Source organism: Tenrec ecaudatus, chromosome 13 (genome assembly GCF_050624435.1).
Source record: "Tenrec ecaudatus isolate mTenEca1 chromosome 13, mTenEca1.hap1, whole genome shotgun sequence".
Lineage (NCBI taxonomy): Eukaryota > Metazoa > Chordata > Mammalia > Afrosoricida > Tenrecidae > Tenrec > Tenrec ecaudatus.
The window spans coordinates 10710678-10716982 of NC_134542.1; positions in this window are offsets into that span (position 1 = coordinate 10710678).

A 6305-nucleotide genomic window follows, 5' to 3' on the forward strand; every position below is an offset into this window, starting at 1 on the left:
GGAGGCAACAAATGTAGATATGTGCTTGGCACAATAGATGGATGTTGGATTGTGATAAGAGCTGTATGAGTCTCAATAAAATATTTTTAATTTTAAAAAGAGTTATATGCCCATCATTACAGACACATCTTGTATCATATATATAAAGTTAGGCTCCGTTGTCTAGGGAAACACAATCAGTGCCACTCAAATATGTACAAGAAAGAACTTTCTAGAAGGAATTCCATATCCAGAAGGCATCCCAGCCCAGTCCAACTCAAATCCCTAAGTCCAGTGCTAGCTAAGGCCCTTACAGGCTCATGTAGCTGCAGATCAATGAGGGAGGAAGGTGAAGCAGGAAGATCACAGAGCAGCGGGCACAGTGTCACATGGCCCCAAGGTCAATGGAAACATGGGAAAGTGACAACAGCATTCAGGATTGTGCAGCCCAGATGGGGCTGCCTCTCTGGGTAGGCAGAGCCCCCAGCAAGCAGGAAGGTGAAGGAGCAGAGAGAAGAGAGAGAGAGAAAAAGGTCACCCCCCCACCAAGGAGGCTTTATTAGACTGATTAAGAGATTGAACTCTGCCCCTAGCCAGGAGTGTCTAGTTGACATAATATCTAATTACCAGAGATGGCTCCACAGAGGCAGCCGTGCCATTTGCTAGCTGCCTCTGCCTGTAGCTGCCTTCATTGTTCTTGTTCATTCCTTTCCATAGCAATTTCTTGATCATCTACATTAGTGAGTGTTAAACAGGTAGACATTGAGTTCTTACGCCACTGGCAATATATTTATATCACCATTTCTAGTAAAATTAATAACCGGTAATAATAATCACTACAATTTAAATATTGCATACTATAGTGCCACATTGTCTATCTTAGTAACATTTTCTTCCAGGTTTTCTAGAGTACATAGTTTTCTCTCCTTTTGTTTTATTTATCTCAATTTGTCTGTCACTGTCGGCTATATTATTTTGCATTTAGATTTTCTTCTTTGACATTAATTATTTTTAAAATGTTTTTTTCCTTCCTAAGCACCTAAATTCATTTCTCCGTCAAATTGAAAAATGTTTCTAAGGGAGAGAAAGGGGGAAAAATGAGGAGCTGATACCAAAGGCTCAAGTAGAAAGAGAAGGTTTCAAAAGGGAGATGGCAACCTATGCACAAAGGTGCTGGACACAATGGACGGATGGGTTGTTCTAAGAGCTGAAAAAGTCTCCAACAAAGTGTTTTTTAAAAATGATTTTGTATTTTAAGTACAGTATGAATTGTGTCTGAAAAAGTTTAAAAGATGGATCAGTGCAAACGCCTCCCTGTGGTTTCTCCTGAGTGTGGATCTCTGAAAGCAGGGACCAGCTTCACTGGAAAAGAGAGTGAGACCTGCCTTTGCGAGGCAGCCAGACCTGCTGAGAGAGACAGGGCTGCTGGGGCGCTTGGCGGTGTCCACCGAGCCTGTTGCTACTTCTTCTCTCCAGTGACTTGATCCTTCAGTAAGAAGACTCTAGCCAGGAAGAGCTCACTCCCTCAATCTGAGGTGTTCCCACCCACTCCAGCCCAGCATGTCCCCTTCCTGAGGCGTGCCCACATGCCTGCCTCGGGAGGCCATTGCCATTAGGAGCATCCTTTTCCATGGCCCTGGCCCTAGGGATTGTTAGGGCACATGACTTAGAACAACAAACAAAATGGGTCATCTAGTGGACCGAGTAAATATCCAATAGGGAAATACAGAAGATATTGTGAGGTTCCTTCCTAACTACTGAGTCAGATAGCAACATGGAAAAGATCACGTGTCTTCCTTGTTCCCCCCTCAGAGCTGGTATATAAGGGCCACACAATCCAAGGTGCATCAGACTTCTCCTCGCTCACCTCCTTCATCCTCTCTCCTCACCTCCTCTGAATCCTCTCGACTGGCACCATGGGTTGCTGTGGTTGTGGTGGCTGCGGTGGCGGCTGTGGTGGCTGCGGTGGCGGCTGTGGTGGCTGTGGTGGCTGCGGTGGTGGCTGTGGCAGCTGCGGTGGCTGCGGTGGTGGCTGCGGTGGCGGCTGTGGTGGCTGCGGTGGTGGTTGCGGTGGCTGTGGCGGCTGTGGCGGCTGCTGTGGTGGTTGCTGCAGCTGCTGCTCCCCTATGGTCTGCTGCTACCGCCGCTGCTGCCGCCGCACCTGCTGCTGTGTCCCCTGCTGCTGCGGCTCGTGTGGCTGTGGCTCATGTGGCTGTGGCTGCGGGAAGGGCTGCTGCCAGCAGAAGTGCTGCCAGCAGAAGTGCTGCTGCAAGAAGCAATGCTGCTGCTGAGAGGGCAGCGACGGCCTGGGGTAAGAGACGCTGGGAGCTTTCCTCAGGCCATTTGGCTCATCACGTGTCTGCTTTCTCCCTGCCTTCCCCTCCTGGTGTCTCAGACTTGATGATTTTGTTGCTCAGTGTGTCTAACCCTCTGAAGTTGCAGTTGTTTCTGTCCCTGCAGGATGACAGCATGACTACATCATGTTCTGTTTTCTGTTAACTGCTGGAACTTGGCCTCTGGACGGCATGTTTTCTGTGATATCTCGGTCATCCTGATGTCATCTGAAATAATACATGAAAGACCACGATATATTATTGGTATTAGAGTTGAGAGTATAGCTATCCCATGTAAAGTTTTACTTAGAGGATGAACTTCACAATTATAAAATGTTATCCACTATTCATTCCCCCCCCAAAATTGCTTATAATTACACTTTTGTTCTGTTGCATTGCACATTAACTAGCTTCCTTTCTAGGTCTTTCTTAAATTTTTTAAGGCAATCTGTGGAAACAGGAAATATAAAAGTGGGATGAGTAATGTTATCATTGGATTTTGCAGTCAATGATATGAAACAAAATGTGAATGAAGTATTGAATCAAATATGATTTGCTTATTAATCCTTCACCCAATTTATAATCAAAAGTTTTCTTAAAAACAGGTTGAAAAACTTTTCAATTTAAAAAAATCATGTTTAAGTTATTAGGGTGAAAGGGGGGCAACTCTTTAATAAAAATTATAAAATCCCTAAAACCTGTCTTGCCTTGCTCCTTTTTTCTTTGTTCTATAAGATGGGGGAGGTCAACTTCCAGTAAAAACTAGCAGCCTAGGCAGAACGACAGACACACTCTACAACAGATAAGGAGAACATCGAGAGGATTGAAAAACTGGGGCCTTGAATCTCTGTGGAGGGATAGGAAAGTTAAATGCAGTAAACTAGCCTCATAAAAACCAGCAGGTGGTGAATCCCTGGGGCTTGGGAGTCTGGGAGGAGTGAAGAGAGGTGTGTGAGAGCCCCCTTCACCACACCTTCTGTACTGGGACCTGGGCTGTGTCCAATTATCAAGGGCTCTGGAGGACATGGTGGAGTGATGGGCCTATCATTCACTTGGAGGCAGGGAGTGCCAGGGGGGCTCTGGAATGTCTTCCTTCCTTCCTTCCTCCTATCCTTTCGTTCCTTTCTCTAAAAAAGAAATAAATCGACCTATGAAATAAGACAATGGGGCAGGATATAGACTCTCGCATCTCAGAACTGCCATCGCCAATAGCCTTGGCCTGCAAGCCTAGGCACTTTGGTGTTGTTATTTGTCCCTGCTTTTCTCTTTGAGGGGCTCATATAATCCAGCTCCTCAGCAAATGTGACTGCCTATGATGCACTGTTAAAGGGGCAGGGCTGACGCTGCAGGCTGCTCTCACAGACAGAGGAATGGGTGCCCAGACAACGTTGACAATGTTTTTGTTTGTTTTTTAACAGCAGAGCTACACAAGTATGGAGGCCTCATATTTATGGGTTCTGGGGGTGCAGTAGCTATACCAACTCAGTACCAACAGAGTTGACCATACTCTAGAGTTACCAGAGTTTGTGTGTACATTTTGATATATAGATATAGATACAGGTGATATAGGTATAGATATGGGCACCTAATCCACATACCATACACTTCACTAGTTCAATCATTCTAGAATATGAAGAAGAATTTGTATAATCATTACCTCAATCAATTTTAGAACATTACCCACCCACCCATGGTTAGATTGCGTTTAGCTTTCTCATTCTTCTCTCTCCCTTTCACGGTTTCCTTTTGGATTTCAGCTGCTCTCTCCCTCTTTCTTCTTTGCCTTTCTTTCCTCCCTTCTGTATTTTTTCAGTTTGACTGTTGGTTGGATTCTTTTTGTTGTTATAGATTTGTCTCTTTTTCAAAATCCCTGTCTTTCTCCATCTGATGGAGACAATTATCCCCAAAAGGCCCAGCCATGCTAGCACCTCCAACAGCTACATGGAATGGTCAAGGAGCACCACCCGCCCCAGCACTGCCTGATCCACAAACAAACACAACTTTTAAAGCACCAGGATATCTCAGAGACAACAGACAATTCAAGTTCATACAAGGAAACAAGGCAGAATGGCACAAGTGACCCATATGCAGAACCAAAAGACTTCCCTGAAGAAGATAAGGCACTGGGACTAGTAGAAAAAATTCAGAGGAATGATTCTTAAGTACATTACACCTATGGGGAGAAAAATTGAGATGGCAATGTTAAGAATAGAAAATATATATCAAATAATTCTAGAAAACACTATAAGAGTCATCTGACAAAATAAATTAAAAACCATATAAAAATATCAAATAGAAATTTAGAAGATAAATAAGAAGATATTAAAAATAGATGATACCTAGAAAGATGAAAGAAATAGAATTGAAGAGATAGAAGGCTAAATTAGTGAGCTTGATGAAAATTATGTCAATATCAAACTAAAAATAATCCGTAAAACGATTGTTTTAATCTGAACAAAGACTATCAATTTCATGGGACACAATCAAAAGATATAATATATATAATAGGAATTCCAGGAACAGAAGAAATTTTTTTTTAAACTGAGACAAATGTTCAAGACCTACAGGGAAAGAACTTCCTTACCATCATTAAAGAGGAGAAAATAACCATCCAAAAAGCTGAAATAATCTAAATCAGCACAGACCCCAACAGAAAATCGCCGCTAAATATCATAATCAAACTTTTCAAAACCAAGACCAAGAGAATTCTGAGAGGAGCTTGTAAACCTGAGCTTGAATTTTTCAGCAGTAATTAGGAAGGCAAGATGGGAAGAGGATGACATCGAAGCCCTGAACAGAAATAAAAATCAACAACCAAGAATCTTTTATCCAGAAAAAATGGCCATTACATATAAGAGGCAAGCAAGGATGTTTCCGGGTAGGAAAAATGAAAGGACTTTTTGAAAACAAGAAAAATCAAACCAAGAGCCCCTAAGGGGAGTTCTTTGCACAGCATCACAAACACAGTCATCAGCCTGAGAGCAACACAGGCCAAGCTGCCCAGAGATCAACCAATAATTACAGCAAACAAAGTAAAACAAATTGAGAGGACTCAAAATATAGAACCAGAAATATGAATTGACAAGACAACTGAGACATAAAAGAGGACAAAATGTGGATACAAATATTCAAGTAGAGGAAGTCAAGTTGATTTCAAGAGAGAACAGACTAGGAAAGAAATGAATCAATAAAGAATAAGGCAACGTCAAAGAATGAAAATCACAAAGACATAACAAATAAAGCAGCAGCAAAAGAGAAAGAACTCAGCATAGAGAATTATGGGAAAGGAAGAAACAGCAAGACAAAAATACACAGCAAAATGACAGCAATAAATTCATACCTATTCATACTGATATTGACTACAGATAGATTAAATGCATGAGTCAGGAGACAGAGTAGTACACTAGATATGAAAACAATACTCATTCATATGCTGCTTACCAGAAACACATATTCGACACAGAGCAAAGATACGAAAACATATGAACCTAATGGCAATCATTTAAGCAGAAGTGGCAATCTTAATCTCCAATAAAATTGACTTCAGAGAAAAATCTACCTTCAGAGAAGACAAAGAAAAGTATTACCCAATAATTGAAGGGAAAAATGGAAAAGATAATATCCATGTATCCATTGAATAACTTTCAAAATATATTAACCAAATACTTACAGATTTAAAGCAAGAATTTTTTTTCAAAAAACCTACAATATAGTAGGAGTCTAAAATACACCACTCTTGGGGAAGGACAGAGCAACTAGAAAGAAACTCAACAGAGACAAAGAAGAACTAAACTACACAATCAATTTGACCTCTTAGGCATACGTAAAACACTCCACCTAACAAAGAACACAGATTCTCTTCCAGCCCACATAGGACGATCTCTAGAATAGACCGTGTGTTAGGTCACAAAACAAGCCTGCATGATTCTTCTCAGACCACTCACAAAACTCAAATATATGGAAATGGAATAACACCAAATTTAAAACCTTCTG